We start from the raw sequence: 18,714 nt of genomic DNA on the forward strand, positions 1-18,714 counted from the left end.
TGGACATAGAAAACCTAGGAAAGAGATCAGGTATCACAGATGCAAGCATCACCAACAGAATGCAAGAGATAGAAGAGAGAATCTCGTGTGCAGAAGATACCATAGAAAACATTGGCACAACTGTCAAAAAATGCTAAAAGCAAAAAGTTCCTAACACAAAGCATCCAGGAAATCCAGGACACAATGAGAAGACCAAAACTAGGGATAATAGGTATAGAGGAGAGTGAAGATTCCCAACTTAAAGGGCCAGTAAATATCTTCAACAAAATTATAGAAGAAAACTTTTCTAACCTAAAGAAAGTGATGCCCATGAACATACAAGAAGTTGACAGAACTCCAAATAGATTGGACCAGAAAAGAAATTCCTCCCATAACATAATGGTCAAGACACCAAATGCACAAAACTAAAAAATATATATATATATATATTAAAAGCAATAAGAGAAAAAGGAGAAGTAACATATAAAGGCAGACCTATAAGAATTATTCCGTTTCAACAGAGAATTACAGACTTCTCAACAGAGACTATGAAAGCTAAAAGATCCTGGGCAGATGTTATACAAACCTTACGAGAACACAAATGCCAGCCCAGGCTACTATATTTAGCAAAACTCTCAATTTCCATAGATGGAGAAACCAAGATATTCCATGGCAAAATGAAATTTATATATTATCTTTCCACAAATCTAGCCCTACAATGGATAATAGATGGAAAGCTCCAACAAAAGGAGGAAAACTATACCCTAGAAAAATCAGGAAAGTAATCTTCTTTCAACAAATCCAAAGGAAGATAGCCACACAAACATAATTCCACCATTAACAACAAAAATAACAGGAAGCAACAATAACTATTCCTAAATATCTTCTAACATAAAAGGAGTCAATTCCCCAATAAAAAGACATAGAATAACAGACTGGATATGTAAATAGGACACAGCGTTTTGCTGCACTCAAGAGATGTACCTCAGTGTCAAAGACATACACTACCTCAGAGTAAAGAGCTGGAAAACAATTGTCCAAGAAAATGGTTCCAAGAAGCATGCTGGAGTAGCCATCCAAATATCAAATAAACTTAACTTTCAATCAAAAGTTATCAAAAAGCATAAGGATGGAAACTTCATATTCATCAAAGGAAAAAAAATCTACCAAGAAGAACTCTCAATTCTGAACATCTATGCTCCAAATACAAGGGCACCCACCTTGAAAAAAAAAAAAAAAAAAAAAAAAAACCTTTACTAAAGCTCAAAGCACACATTACACCTCACACAATAATAGTGGGAGACTATTCAATACTCCAGTCTCATCAATGGACAGATAATGGAGACATAAACCAAACAGAGACACATCGAAACTAACAGAAGTTATGGAACAAATGGACTTAACTGGTATCTATAGAACATTTCATCCTAAAACAAAAGAATGTACCTTATTTTCAGCACCTCATGGTACTGTCTCCAAAATAGACCATATAATAGGTCAGAAAACAGGCCTCAACAGATGCAAGAAGGCTAAAATAATCTCAGGCATCCTATCAGATCACCACGGAATAAAGCTGGTCTTCAATAGCAATGAAAACAACAGAAAGACCACATACACATGGAAGCTGAACAATGCCCTACTCAATGATAACTGAGTTAAGGGAGAAATAAAGAAAGAAATTAAAGACTTTTTAGAATTTTATGAAAATGAAGGCAGATCATATCCAAACTTATGGGACACAATAAAAGCAGTGCTAAGAGGAAAACTCTGAGTACCTCCAAAAAGAAATTGGAGAGAGCATACACAAGCAGTTTAACAGCACATCTGAAAGCTCTAGAACAAAGAAAACCAACTACACCCAAGAGGAGTAGACTGCAGGAAATAATCAAACTCAGGGCTGAAATCAACCAAGTAGAAACAAAAAGAACTATACAAAGAATCAACAAAACCAGGAGCTGGTTCTTTGAGAAAATAAACAAGATAGATGAACCCTTAGCCAGACTAGCCAGAGGGCACAGGGCAGTATCCAAATTACCAAACTCAGAAATGAAAAGGGAAACATAACAAGAGAAACTGAGGAAATTCAAAAAATTATCAGCTCCTACTACAAAAGCCTATATTCAACAAAACTGGAAAATCTGAATGAAATGCACAAATTTCTAGACAGATACCAAATACCAAAGTTAAATCATGATTAGATAAACCACCTAAACAGCCACATAAACCCTAAAGAAATGGAAGCAGTCATTTAAAGTTTCTTCGCCCCCCCCCCCTGAAAAAAAAGCCCAGGACCAGATGCATTTAGTGCAGAATTTTATGAGACACAAAGACCCAACAAAGAAAGAGAACTTCAGACCAACCTCCCGTTTTGTGAGACTGTGAAAGGATAGCTTGGTTTCTGGTGGAGCACTGGCTAGACATGGCCGGAGACCTTGCAAGGGATGGCATACATTTTACCAGGCTCCCAGATTCTAGGCTCCTGACATGAAGCCAACAACCTCCATTGATTCGTGCCTTTAGGCAATGCCCTACCAACCCCTCCACAGGTAGAGGGTGTGACTATAGGCCTCAGGGCATCAAAAGATCTACATACTAATGAGATACCTAAAGCCTAGAGGTCATAGCCAATTAAGTATTTTTTTCCCAGTCCCTCCTCCCTCCCCATTTAACTCAGGTGTGCCCTGAGAAAAGGGGGGTACAACCAGATTCATCCATCATCTGCCTTGACAATAAACCTTTTAAACTATGAACTTCCTCGTGTCTTTGGGGCCCTGCCATGGGGAGCCATGGAGAAGGCCTTTGATGAGCAGCTGTCACCACCTAATCTCCTACCAAGGACCTCTCTATGTTCCTGTTGCAGAGGTTGCCAATTCAACCAAGCTAGCCGAGCCTTGATCCAGCCAAGGGAGTCCCAGTAACAAAGAGCACTCTCAGAGCTCTCTCTCTCTCTCTCTCTCTCTCTCTCTCTCTCTCTCTCTCTCTCTCTGTGTGTGTGTGTATGTGTGTGTGTGTGTGTGTCTCCCTCTTGTCCCTCTTGGCTGCAGGCAGGTTCATCCTGCCTGTCCCCAGTCTCAACTCTTCATGGCTACCAATGGCACCTGGTTGCCCATGAGTCTGAGACCAGTCAATCCCCACATGCCTTCTTGTCTGGGGGTCCGAACTCAAAATCCCTGCCCCCACAGGACCTCAGACTGAGATCTCCCAAAGCCTGGGCAGAACCCCTAGCATCTTCTTTTAGCCCAGCATCTGCCCAGCACCAGCACCAGCACCGCTTGGAGAGACCTCTTCACACCAGAGGAGCCCCAAGTGGGTTTTCTCAGCCCAGTGTTCATCCAGCACCTCGTGGAGGAAACTCAGCCAGATTTCTGTACTTCCACTGCCTGGAGCTGCATCCAATGGCCTGGGGTGGCAGACACGTGGAAACACAACTCTGCCCAACAGAACCTACACCCGTGCTCATGCACAAGCTATCAGCCCCATACCTTATGAATATCAGTGCAAAAATACTCAATAAAATTTTCACAAACCCAAGAACACATCAAAACTATCATTCACTATGATCAAGTAGGCATCATCCCAGGGATGCAGGGATGTTTCAATATACAGAAATCCATCAATGAAATCCACTATATAAACAGACTAAAAGAAAAAAATCTACATGATCCTTTCATTAGGTGAGGAAAAATCGTTTGACATAATTCAACATCCCTTCATGTTAAAAGTCTTGGAAAGACAAAAAATTCAAGGCCCATATCTAAACATTATAAAAGCTATATACAGCATACCAGGAGCCAACATCAAACTAAATGGAGAGAAAGTTGAAGCAATCCCACCAAAATCAGAGACTAGACAAGGATGCCCTCTTTTTCCCTACATATTCAGTATAGTCCATGAAGTTCTAGCTAGAGAAATTAGATAACAAAAGTAGATCAAAGAGATGCAAATTGGAAACTAAAAAGTCAAAATATCACTATTTTCAGGAAATATGATAGAGTACTTTAAGTCATCCCAAAATTCTACCAGAGAACTCCTATAGTTGATAAACAACTTCAGCAAAGTGGCTGGATATAAAATTAACTAAAAAAAAGTCGATAGCCTTCCTATACTCAAAGTATAAACAGGCTGAAAAAGAAATTAGAGAAATGACACCCTTCACAATAGTCACCAACAAAATAAAATATCTTTGTGTGACTCTAACCAAACAAGTGAAAGATCTGAATGACTATAACTTCAAGTCTCTGAAGAAAGAAAGCAAAGAAGACCTGAGAAGATGTAAAGATCTCCAATGCTCTTGAATTGGCAGAATTAATATAGTAAAAAGGCCATCTTACTGAAAGCAATCTACAGATTTAATGCAATTCCCATCAAAATTCCAACTCAATACAAAGAGAAATTTGCAAAGTCATTTGGAATAACAAAAACCCCAGGATAGCTAAAACTATTCTCAGCAATAAAAGAAATTCTGGGGGGAATCACCATCCTGGATCTCAAGTTATACTACAGAGCAATAGTGATAAAAACCACATGGTATTGGTACAGTAACAGGTAGATCAAGGGAATAGAATTGAAGACCCAGAAATGAACCCACACACCTATGGTCACTTGATCTTTGGCAAAGGAGCTAAAAGCATCTGGTGGAAAAAGGACAGCATTTTCAACAAGTGGTGATGGCTCAACTGACTGTCAACATGTAGAAAATGCAAATTGATCCATTATTCTCTCCCTGTACAAAGCTCAAGTACAAGTGGATCAAGAACCTTCACATAAAACCAGATACACTGAATCTCATAAAAGAGAAAGTGGGGAAGATCCTTGAACACATGGAAACAGGGGAAAGTTCCTGAACAGAACACCAATGGCTTATGCTCTAAGATCAAGAATCAACTAATGAAACCTCATTAGACCGCAAAGCTTCTGTAAGACAAAGGACACTTTCAATAGGACACAATGGCAACCCAAAGATTGGAAAAAGATCTTTACCAATCTTATATCTGATAGAGGTCTTATATCCAACATATACAAAGAATTCAAGAAGTTAGACTCTAGAGAACCAAATAACCCTATTTAAAAATGGGGAACAGAGCTAAACAGAGAATTCTCAACTGAGGAAACTTGAATGTCTGTGAAGCACATAAAAAAATGTTCAAAATTTTTAGTTATCAGAGAAATGCAAATCAAAATGACCCTGAGAGATTCCACCTCATACCAGTAAGAATGGCTAAATCAAAAACTCAGGTGACAGCAGATGCTGGTGAGGATGTGGAGACAGAAGAACACTTTTCTATTACTGGTGATACTGCATGCTAGTACAACCACTCTGGAGATCAGTTTGACTGTTTCCCAGAAAACTGGACATAGTACTACTATCTGAGAACCCAGATAAACCATTCCTGGGCATATACCCCAAAAGCCTCCAACACATAATAAGGACACATGCTCCACTGTGTTCATAGCAGATTATATATATGAGCCAGAAGCTGGAAAGAACCTAGATATTCCTCGATAGATGAATGGATACAGAAGATGTGGTACATCTACACAACGGAATGCTTCTCACCTGTTGAAAACAATGACTTCATGAAATTTGCAGGCAAATAGATGGAACTTGAAGATATACTGAGTGAGGTAACCTAATCACAAAAGAACACACACAGTATGCAGTATAAGTGGATATTAGTCCACAAGTTCAGAATATCCAAGATTCAATTCACAGACCTTAAAGTTTGGGTTCTTCAGTGTTTCTTAGAAGGGGGAACAAAATACTCACAGAAGAAAATATGAGGACAAAGTGTGGGGCAGAGACTGACAGAAAGTCTATCCAGAAACTGTCCCACCTGAGGATACATCCTATATACAGTCACCAAACCTGGAATCTATTGTGGATGCTGGGAAGTATTTGCTGACCAGAGCCTGACATTGCTGTCTCTTGAGAGGCTCTGCCAGAGCCTGAAAAAATATAGAGGTGGATGCATGCAGGCAACCATTGGACCAAGAGTAGAGTCCCCTATGAAGAACTTGGAAAAGTGACTGAAGGAGCTGAGGGGGTTTGCAGCCCATTAGAGGGAGCTACAGTGTCAACTGGCCAGATTTCTCGGGACCCCTGGGGACTGGACCACCAACAAAAGTGTACACATGGACGGATCCATGGCTCTGGCTGCATATGTGGCAGAGGATGGCCTTGTTGGTCATCAATGGGAAGAAAGGCCCTTGGACCTGAGGGTGTTTGATGCACCAGTGTAGTGGAATGCCAGGGTGGGAAGATAGAAGTGGGTGGGGGAGGAACATCCTCACAGAGGCAGGTAGAATGGGATGGAGGTTTCAGAAGGGGAGACCTAGAAAGGGGGAAAACATTTGAAATGTAAATAAAGAAAATATCCAATAAAAAAGGAGACAAGAAAAGAAAACTCACAGTATAATATACTGGTATTTAAAACTTTATTTAAATTGTATACCTGCCACAATAGTTTATAATAATTCCAGCAGAAAAACATTGATGGAAGGTGTAAGACAAAACAGATGTAAGAGTACATTGCCAAAGCTGTAGCAACAGAGCTGGAAATAGTGAACCCTATCAGAGGCTTCCAAGACAGAGAAGAGACAGGGAATCTTCATGTGGCTTAATTAAGCTTAATTTGAAAACTTTAAGTTTTAAATTGAAAACTTTAAGTTTTCAAAAGAGTCCATTATACATCTAGACTATATGTTTACATCATCAGATATTTCTGCTTATCAATTGTAAATAATCACAAGTTTGAATCCAAAACTCCTAGCATCACAAAGAGGACAAAGAAGAAAACACAGGAGAATAAGCCCTTATCAATATTCTGTATAACCAGGATCCCATGATTTTGATAATAAGACAGTGAACTAATTGTGAAGACAGATAATTTAAGTATATGGCACTGACACATTTCGATCCTAGCAAAGGTCACTGGTGTGTTATTCAATTGTGAATTTACATAGAAATGCAAAACAAAATTCTGCAGTACATTGCATTGCAGTCTCAGAAGCATGAGCTTCTTTAAATGCAGGCAAGTGACAAACAAAAAAGCACTACTTAGGAAAACAAACTATTTTCTGGAAACTAAAAAAAAAATATGATTATTTCCTAGACATCAAAGTGTCCCTTCATTTTTCTCTAACTATTGACTAGCAATGGGAATCCAAGGCTCTGTGAAGGAACAGGCTATTAATAACACGTCACTTACAGGATTTCTCTGTTATCTGAGAATATGTATGAGAATTTCTTAGTACATTGTAAGATATAAATGCTAGTTATTAATTATACAGATATGAAAAGTCAACTATTAAGCATATTATTTTGGATGAAAGGTCTCATAAGCCATGTTCCTTCCCCAAAGCCATTTGTCTTATATTGTATTCATTGCATTTTCTAAAACAGTACTAGATACCTCTATATTATCCAAATATTGAAATACTTAATGAGTAATAACTATATGAACAAAGTATTTACTTAAATGTTTCTTAAAGCATATGAAATGTGAAACTTTTACCCTACATAATAAAATATGTCAAATCAATGTAAACTTGTCACAGTTTTATCATGTTTTTATGAAGATTTGAAAAGGTACCTCTTTCAGTTTTCTGACAGTCCATAAGACAAATATTTCACAAGAAAAATAGAGGGAATATGTTTTCATGTTAAAAAAAAAAACAAGTGCATGATTAATGATTCTCTCTGGTCACTTGTTTGTCCAATAATCTTTGTGTTTCAGGATATATTACCATGTTCTACACTGTGCTCCTAGTGTGTGTATACTGAAAGACAAGCCTCACTCATCATAATGGTGATAGAGAAGGTGACATTGACCTAGCTTGTAGAGGAGAACAAAATCATGATTGGTTAGCACTAGATAAAAATCCTCATCACAACATACTTCTTGTCCATAATTATTTGTTCTTAATTGTTTATTTCAAATGTTTCATACAGTCTCAATTTAAATATATCATGAGACAGTGATATGGGTGTTCCTTCATTTTCTGGGTCTCATAAGCATGCCTGACTGTATTATGATTTATCCTTAATCTATTATAATGTATTTAGAAGACAATCTACAAATACTTGAATAATTTACGTTGAACTTTGATGATCTAGATCATTTGCAGAGTGTACACAAAGCAGAAGTTAGGGAAATATGCAAATATTTTCAAAGTATGGTCAGAATAGTCTTTTCCTCATCTGTGTTTAGCAACATATTGCCAATATCTTGATCATTAATTATTAATAAAAATGAATCCAAGGGATTCCATACTATTTGTTAAAGGTATAGGCTTGGTCTAATGGTTGAATGGTCAGTTGATCATAGTTAGTAGATGTTTATTTTCCAGATTTTCTTTTTCATTTGTTTCATTTTTTCTTAATTTAAGATTTTAATTCAAATATGGCTTTGTTAGTTGATTATATAATAATATAAATTTAAAGACAACCTGTGCATTTAAACATATACACCTTTCTTTCTGCCATGTTTCCTCTCCTTTCTCATGGCTAATCATTTTAAATTGAGACACACACACACAAATATTATATATATATAAAATATATGTATATAAATACATATATGTATATGTATGTTTATGTATACATGTATATATACATATATATGTATATATAAGTATATATATTATATACATACATATGTATATAAATATATATATATATGTGTGTATATTTATATACCACACAGCCACACAGCCACATCCACACTCATCACATTATATATATATATAATGTGATATATATATATATATATATAATATATATATATAATATATATATATCACATTATATATATATATATATATATATATATATATATATATATATATATAAAGTGTGTGTGTGTGTGTCCATACCATAATACATACCTACAATATTGTGTTCATTAAAGCTGCAGATCAGGACCTATCAATTGAAATATACCTTCCTAGCTATTCTTATCAGCTTCGTGAGGGTCTGTTACATTATGTGCCAGTATTATTCTGCATAAATGCATTTAGAAAATTATATAATTTCTTTTCTAAATAATGTGTGTGTATGTATGCTATTGTGGTTTTGTGATTGTTTATTATTATGTATATATGTGCATGTGATGATGTGGTATATGTACTTGAATATAGAGTGTATAATCCCATGCAAACACATTGAAAACTAGAAGAGAACATTCTGTTTTCTCCCATTATTCCTGGCCTTGTTGCTTTGAAACAAGATCTTTGACTAAACCAGAAGCTTACTATTTGGGTAAAGTTGGCTGGACAAGTGTTTGCCTGATCTCTTGCCACTTCCTGTATGGAGGGGTTACAAACATTATGTCTATGCCTGATATTTTGCATAGGAGGTGGACATATCAAACCTAGGTTTTAGCACTTGCATAATAAGTACTCTTGCTTTGAAGGTATCTTCCTAGATGTAATCATTTTAATAAACAATATATCATAAAATTTCTTTTGGTATGCCACTGTACATTTTGGCAAGATTGTTTGGAGATTGTTGTTTATAAGCTTAAATGATTTTGTAAAATCTTTTCTTCTTTCTGCTTTCTTACTGTAACTTAGATCTCATCAATAACTACCTTATTATTCTTTTGTTCCTCTATCCTCCTGTACCAAGCCATAGGGAACTACCATCACAATCTAAATTTTCATAAAGCAATCTTCATAGAGTCCACCTTTGAGTGAGATCATATAGCATCTGTCTGTGCCTGTTTTATTTCACTTAATATCATTATCTCTATTTTTTTTGTAAAATTTTCACAAGTGACATCACTCCACTTGATTAAATGGCTGAATTGCATTCCAGTATATCTCGATTTCTTTCTTCACTCATCAGTTGATGGACAACTAGAAGTGTCTCCATCTCTTAGCTATGCAGTATAGTGTTACAATTAAAATGGAACCATAGATGTCTCTTAAAATGGCCATTTCTTATTCTTTGGGTATTATCCAATGGATAATAGGAGAGTCATCCACTTAACTTTGACTTTTGAGTTTTAATGTATGTTACTCATATACAGTGATTTGCCCATTTTATGCTTTGTTCTGTGATAGATTTCTTTCTTTATTTTCCCTAGCTTTTCCCTGTGATAGACTTCTTGATGGTGATAAGGCTGGCAAGGTTTTGTCAGCTAATTATCTTGTTATTCTCATAATGTTTGTGATGATAATGTTCTAAACCAACTCTAAGTTTATACATCAGTCACTTAAAATATATTACATATAACTATATAGATTATACTTAATAATGATCATGCTCTTGTTTCATTTATATAACCCTTCTTATTTTAAAATATTTTCTACTTATGTAATATGTGCAGTGACTACTCTATTCCACCCAAGTTGTAAGTATTCTTTATGATGAATCCTAGATGATGAAGTAGTCTATGAACATATTTATCAAAACATAGTCTAATTATTTCATGATATATGGCTACATATCACACTGTTTTCATTACATCATCTATTTTAAATCATATCTAGGAAAATTTTACTACTTGTCACAAAATAATTGCCTATGCTTTCTCTGAGTACTTATTGCAACATAATTTTTCCATGGTTACATCTCTGATGTACTTAAAAATTGCATGATCATGCTATAGAAGACAAGAGTTTGTATATGTCTTTCCCCCAAATATTTCTGTGTTAATCTAATGGTACAATATTAACTTGTGTTCTTTGGCAAATTTGTTTTAAGTTATGAAACATATGAATGTCTCTTAAATATAATTTTTTATATTAGTCTATGTTCATTAAACTAATATTATATTAGTTCATTTTATATTAGTCTATGTTCATTAAACTAATATTATATTAGTTCATTTTATATTAGTCTATGTTCATTAAACTAATATTATATTAGTTCATTTTATATTAGTCTATGTTCATATTAGGCATGAAAACCTATGACATTTAAAAATTTTATAAATATTATTGTGTTTTACTTAAATATAATAGCTTTTTATCTTTAATTTCCATAGAATATTAAACAAAATACCTTTTGTTCAAGTTATACAAATATGGATTCCTGATATATTTTGATTATACAAAATTTATGTGTCAAATTGGAAAAAACTAACATATGGATACTGAGTCTTTTCAAGATAGTACAATTTTTCACACTTATTCATCTGAAATTTTCAGCTTTTTCCCATTAGTAACTTAGTGTTACTGCTTGTGGTTATTTTTTTCCATAAGAAATATTTTTTCAGTTTACTTCTGAATGGAAATTGTCTATAGATAAGAGTTTGTTAATCTTTTAATATAAAACAAAATCTAATTTGTCAGACTGGCTTTATTCAAGTATTTTGAATAAAGTAGAGAGTGTAAAAGAAACTAAAGCAGAAATTTTACATACTTGAACCAGGTAATGAAAAGTATTGGTGAATGTTAAAAAGTACTGGTTAGTATTTCTTTGACCAGTCTGCATTGAGGTTTAGTGAGGTCAACTGATAATTAGTGCTAAGAGAAGTGAGGTTCCTAAAGCACAGAGTAGAGTGTCCCTGTCATTATTGATGACTGTGTTTCAGAAGGTAACTTCCCAGGTAATTGTGAATGACACTCCTGGGATGTAACTGAAAAACATTGGAGGAGAATTTATATTTCCCAGGACATTTGTTTACAATTTTTTAAAAATAGATGCTGGAAAGTAATGAAAGTCAGATGCTAAAGAGAAATTAAATCTATACAAAGTTTAACCAAACAGAGAAGTGCTAATGCCATTTTACTTAGAGTTATTATATTGTCATTGTTATAGTATAACCTATTTCTGAGTATTATCTTAATATATAACATCTATTATCTGATATTTGATTCAACCTTTATGCAGTACTTTTTAAAGTTTGACTTAGTTTTTTTTTTTTTTAATATTACATAGCATGTTTTTTTAACAAACTTGAACCTAAATGATTTCTTCTTGGAGGAACTGGTACATTCCTATTGTTTCTCCTTACTAAAATTCCATTTCAAATTTGCTCAGATTATACTTCACATTTGCATAAAGATGTAGAAATTTTGCAAATGATGATGCTTTGCTTCATTAGTTCTGCCTCTTTCTATTCTTGCATGCTAATTTCATAGTTATTTCTTATTAATGCCCTTTACTAATCTATTTTATGCTTTCTGTTAGTCATTTTAAAATGTTTCCCACATTTTAAAATTAGATGTTTTATTTACATATTTTAAAAGTTATTTATATAAGTATTCAGTCTTATGAATTTTACAGTTTTATCTGCATCCATGAATTCAAATTTCTCATTGTGCAGGGACAAAGATAGAACAGAAACAGAGGGATTGGCCAAACACTGACTGGCCCATATTGAGACCCATACCATGGGCAAGAACCAAGCCTTCACACTTTAATGATACTCTTTGGACTACCATAAACAACAGGAGGCTACCATAATGGTGATCTGAGAGTCTATGACCACAAAACAATGAAAACAGATGAGAGATTCACAACCAAACATTAGATGAAGCTCTGGGAATCTTGTAGAAGAGCTGGGGAGAAACATTAATGTCAGGAGCCATTTTTTGCCCTCTTCTATGAAAGTCTGTCTGTAAAGCAGAGTCAAGGAAGGTCAACATCTGCTGACATATTTATTTCCTGGGCTGCTGACACATGAAAGGATAAGCTCAAGGTGAGAAGCTGAATATTCTATTAATGTTGGTGAAGGAACAGGGAGTCATCTGGATAGGAATAGATTTCTAATGTACAGCAGCTATTGTCTCTGCTAGTTTGTTGACTTTGTTTGTCATAACACTATAAAGTATATAAAAGTTATAAGAAATACATTCAGGACTGGCATAGTATAGACCTCCCAATTTCTAACTTGCTTGAGTCTTCTTTCTGTCTTTCCTGAAATCATCCTCACTTTCACTTCAGAGGACTGTTTGACTTTGCACTGGCTGGATCAGTCCAGATTGAGAGACTTGAAAAAAACAAGGACTCTATAGGAAGACCAGCAGAATCAACTAACTTGGACCCTTGGGAGCTCTCAGAGACTGATCCACGAACAAAAGTGTTAACAACTGTTGGGAGCCAACTTCTAGCAGAAAGCGGCTATCATCCTTGCAGCCATCTCGAGCCATATACCCTGACAAGAGACTTGTTTTCAAGAGCCTACAACAGCTGAGCACACTCTGATAAACATCTTTTTTTTCCCCACATATCTTGTTTTGCTGCTTAGTGCCCCCACCTGCAAGGCACACATGGTATCCACGCCTGCAAGGCACGTGGCAAAAGCGTATAAATACCCCAGATTTCCCCTCAATAAACAAGACTTGATCAGAATCTCTGTCATGTCTCCATTCTTCACGTCTCTTTCCCTTCATCTACACTCTCTCTCTTGCTAGACCCTGACCTGCAGACCAGAGCAGCAGCTCAGGCTGGGACAAGCAAGGGCTGATGGGCTGGACCTAGGCCCTCTGCACATGTGTATCAGATGTTCATCTTGGTCTTCATAGGGGTCTCCCAACAACTGGAGCTGGGGAAGACCCTGATTTTGTTGTCTGCCTTTGGATCTCATTTTCCTAGCTGCCTTGTTTGGCATCAGTGAGAGAGGATGTACCTAGACCTGCAGTGACTTGATAAGCTGGAGGGTAGGGGATTAAAAAGGGGGGGTCTCCTTGTCAGAAAATAAGGGGATATGCTAATGAAGGAAGTTCTGTTTGAGGGGGGAATGGGAGTAGAGGGCGTGCTGATATTGGTATATAAAGTGACTCTATAAATAATAAGAAAAAATTTCTAAAAATTGAAATTCACTTGTGACCTGATTATGATTAATGCCAAGCCAATAGTAATAATACAGAAAGTTATTTAAGTTGGTGCTTTCTTAACATGGGTACGTTTTTAAATATTTTAGTTGGGTTTTTATTTTGTTCTAACGATGAAACTCCACTTGCATTTTTAAGAAGTAGAGCTACACACTACTGAAGATCAGGGTCATAGCATTTGTAAGTTTTGATGCATTAGTTAATGTATTTATCAATCTACATGCATCAGCAATGGGGAGTGTTCCTCTTGCTGCATACCTTTACCAGCATGTGTTATCACTTGAGTTTTTGATCTTAGCCATTATGGCAGATATAAGATGGAATCTCAGAATTGTTTTGATTTGCATTTCCCTGATGACTAAGGACGTTGAATATTTCCTTAAGTGTTTCTTGATTATTAGAGATTCCTCTGTTGAGAACTCTCAATTTAGCTCTGTATCCCATTTTTAAATAGGTTATTTGGTTTGTTAGTGCCTAATTTCTTGAGTTCTTTATATATTTTGAACATTAGTCCTTTGTAGGATATAGTATTGGTAAAGGGTCTTTTCCCATTCTGTAGGTTGCAATTTTGTCCTATTAATTGTATCCTTATCCTTGTAAGTTTCATGAGGCCCCATTTATTAATTGTTGATCTTTGTGTCTGAGGGATAGGTGTTTTGTTCAGGAATTTTCTGCTGGGCCAATATGTTCAAGGCAGTTTCCTACTTCCTCCTCTATTAAATTTAGTGAAACCTGTTGAAAAACAAGCTAGGGAAGCAAGACCCTTGATAATAGCCTCAAATTACATAAAATATCTTGGTGTAATTCTGTCCAAGCAAGTGAATGACCTATAAAACAAGAACTTCAAGTCTTTGAAGAAAGAAATTAAAGAAGTTATCAGAAGATGGAAAAAATCACCCATGCATGTAGTTTAGTAGGATAAAAACAGTAGAAGTGACCAGCTTAGCAAAAACAGTTTACAGATTCAATTCAATTCCCATCAAAATTCCTAAATGATTGTTTACAGACCTTGAAAGAGCAATTCTCAGTTATTTGGCTGGAATCACAGTAACTGACTAATGTTTTAAACTTTTCTCATTTGATAGTCAGAAATTACTCCTTATTTACATGATCCTTAAAAATTATTTTAAGACATACTGGACACTGAGATTATTACAATGTTTTTCCTCAAAATCTGAAAGGTTTTGACCCTTTTAAAAGATGAGCATCTTGAGTTACATGTGAAAAAATTCCCAGCTCTGCTAGAAGGACATCTAGGCACAGCAGGTGTGTTGACATGAATATGAATGACTACTGGAGCTCCCAGAGAGTTATCTGCTTTGCTTCTGACATATTTCACATCACTCAGTCACAAACTAGGTACACACCTTCTCTTCTTGGTGTGGCTTGCTTTTTATGAACATCTTCCCAGGATTCATTTAAACCAGTGAAGGCCTTGTAACTTTACAGCTCAGAAAGTACTATGGTTTTAGCCAACTACCTGAGCAGATTAATGGAAAAATGTTCACCAAACAACTCCAGCCAGTTACCTTAGGTTACCTTTGTAAAGTCAAGATTTTTGTTCTCTGTTTTGTAAAGAAATAAGGCAATATCATGAAAATTTAATTTTGAATTGACTTCTCACTGAAGAACATCAAGCCATCAGAAGGCTTTGCTTGTTGACTGAGTCAGATGTACTAGACTGAGGAAACTGAGGTGGTGACGATATCTTGGTTGATACCTTAGAGTTTTCCTCTAATCCTGTGGAACATGGAACATAAATTATGTCTGTCTCCATTTGATCCACGTATGCATAGCAACTTCTGTTTCTCTAAGCCTAAGGACCTAATAACTACTGTCCATGAATAGTGACATATGCTGTTCACTGAACCAAAGAGAAGTGACCTTTGTGGAATAGTATGCATTTATCCTTTTGTCAAGCCATGTTCTTCCTTTTTCTTATAGTGACAATCCATGGATATAGACATTCCTGTAAATATAACAGGGTAGATATTGTGCATACAGAATCTAGTGAGTCCACTTATTTCATGGGACTGACCTGTCCTCAGCCTCTTGGGAGGTGCAGCCCTTTCTCATTCTCCATCACTGGAGAATCTCAGCTCAGCTCAGCTCAGCTCACTTTCCCCTGAGCCTTGCTATGATACTACCCAGTACAAAATGTCACTCACTATTCCTGTAGGATCATTCATTATTTATATATCCAATTATTGGGAATGGCCTAATACTAAGAGATAAAGCCCCAGGTTCAACAGGTTATGTTCCAAGCAGTATTATTTTCACTGTTAGAATACTTATTACCTCAACATACCCTTGATGAGAAATGCAGAAATCAACTGTAATTGAACATCAAGTCTGGACCACAAAATATCTTGGTATCAGTACTTTCATGCTATACCTCCTACCCATGAGAAGAAGGCAGCTTATCACTGTGAATAGAATTTTTGTCAAGTGATTAAGCATAAAGACCAGGCTATTGAATAAGACCAGTCAGCCCCTTACCCACGGGGTTGACTTCTAAGAAAGTGGTGGTTAGATTGTTTTGGAAAGGTTTAATGTATACTCTAGACTGGCTTTGAACTCATGATCTTCCTGTCTCAGCCACCTGAGTTCTGGGATTAAAGGAGTGAGCCTCACGGCCAATCATGTTTTGTTTGTAACACCATTGTTAGATTTGTTGCAATTGGTCCTAGCATTGTAAAGCAATGAAGATCAGCTGTGTCTTTTTCCCTTGTGCTATGTGCAAAAACAAGCAAATATCCCAACTGTACTTTTACAGATAACTGTTTATACCATATACTCTCACATAGATCATATTTTAAACTGTAGCCTAAAATATGTTTAAAGCTCTGGAGAAACACATTATAAAACAGTAATGTTGTATATTATCAATGTCCTTTTAAAATTACATTCCTTAAACTGTATAATGAGTATCTGTGATGGGGTGAAAGTGTTAGTCTAGCATCGCTTTTGATTTGGGGAGTTCAAAATACAGGTTTTTTTTTAATGTTTAGATTTGTGTGTGCAAGGCATGTTGTCTGTTTTTTATCACCTTGAACTTGTGTCTCCTATAAGCATTAAATGTTTTCAGTTCAAAGTAAAGAGCAATTTTCAACTTGATACAGAAAAGCAAACAAACAAACAAAAATTCTAAGAGAACTGAAACAATGTTGTACAATAAGAGAATTTCTGGCCAGGCGGTGGTGGCGCACGCCTTTAATCCCAGCACTTGGGAGGCAGAGGCAGGCGGATTTCTGAATTCGAGGCCAGCCTGGTCTACAGAGTGAGTTCCAGGACAGCCAGGGCTACACAGAGAAACCCTGTCTAGAAAAACAAACAAAACAAAACAAAACAAAAAAAGAGAACTTCTGGTGGTATCACTATCCCTGAGTTCAAGCTATACAACAGAGCCCTAGTAAACAACATGATATTGGCATAAGAACAGACACCTTGACCAGTGGAATTGAATCAAAGACCTAGAAATTAACCCATATACCTATAGACACTCGGTATTTAACAAAGAAACCAAAATCATACAACGGAAAAAAATGTCTTCTACAAATGGTACTGGTATAACTGGATGTCTCCATATAAAAGAATGCAAATAGACACATATATCATGCTGTATAAAACTCAAGTCCAAGTGGATCAAAGATCTCAACATAAAATTGGACATATTTTATATTTTTTTAATTTAAAATATACTTATATTATTTTCCCTTCCCTTTATATAATCCTTTGTAAGCAGCCTCCTTTTTTCTCTAAAATTTATAGTCTATGTTTTTCATTGTCATTTCATGTTCATGTATGTATGTGTGTATGTATGTATGTATGTATGTATGTTCCTGAATATATAAGCTCAAACCATTCTGTAACTCTTTTTTATTCATTTTTATTGCATATTTTATTTACATTTCAGATGCCATTCCCTTTCCCCATTTCCCCTCCATAGAAAACCCCCATCCCATGTCCCCTTCTCCTTTTTGCTTTTGTACAATTTTTTTTACTGTTAACCAAAGGCTTTATAAGTTTGGTAATTCTCAATATCAATCAGAAATGTAACCTAATACCCAACCTAGATATATCAACCAACCTTGACTGGAGGAGACATGTGAACACACGCCTCCATGTCTGCCCCCCCTCATCACCTAGCTCCTCCTCTCCTTCTCCTCCTCCTCTCCTTACTTTTCCTCTTCTCCTTACTCCTCCTCTTCCTCTCCGTACTCCTCCCACCTTAGCTCCTCCTACATATCACCCTTCCTGTTAAAATAAAACTTTTCTCTCAAAATACTGTTAGAGCATAACTATACCAATTTATGTCAGTAAGGTGCAAGATAGACCTAATACCCAATCCATCATTTTGTTGACTAAGCAGAACCTCTGTCATCTCTCCTAAATAAAAGACTTAGATCTGAACCTGGCTTTTTTTTTTTTTTTTTTTTTTTTCTTGGCTTTAGAATGAATGTCAGCTGAAAACCATACTCTCAAATCTTTTCTCTCAAAGTAAATAGCCAGGATTGGCTATGAGACTATAAGTTTTTAATCCCGTCAGAAATCCAGAATGACTGAGTTAACTGAAATTATGGGAAGCACAAAGCATAGCTTCTAAAACTTAGCCAATTTATAGAGACTGCTGAACACCTGGACAGTCCCTATGCTACAGAACCTTGGAGCATCCGATCTTCAGCCGTCTGGCCCAGGATCATCTGACAGACCTAGTGATGCAGAATTATTAAGGGCTGATTACTCTCTCTTAGCAGATATAATCAGTCGACTATTCTGCAAGTGTGTCCTTTTCTGGACAGTAATTTGTCTGTACATGGAAAGAGGCAATTCTTGCCTAGTGGCTGTCCCACCACAATTGGAATAACTCCAAAGATGCTCAATTTCTTCTTAGAATCCAAGACAGGAAGCTGTCAGGAGCAGAAAGGTCTCTCTTTTAATAATTAATTA

The sequence above is a fragment of the Arvicanthis niloticus genome, chromosome 20 (genome assembly GCF_011762505.2).
Source record: "Arvicanthis niloticus isolate mArvNil1 chromosome 20, mArvNil1.pat.X, whole genome shotgun sequence".
Lineage (NCBI taxonomy): Eukaryota > Metazoa > Chordata > Mammalia > Rodentia > Muridae > Arvicanthis > Arvicanthis niloticus.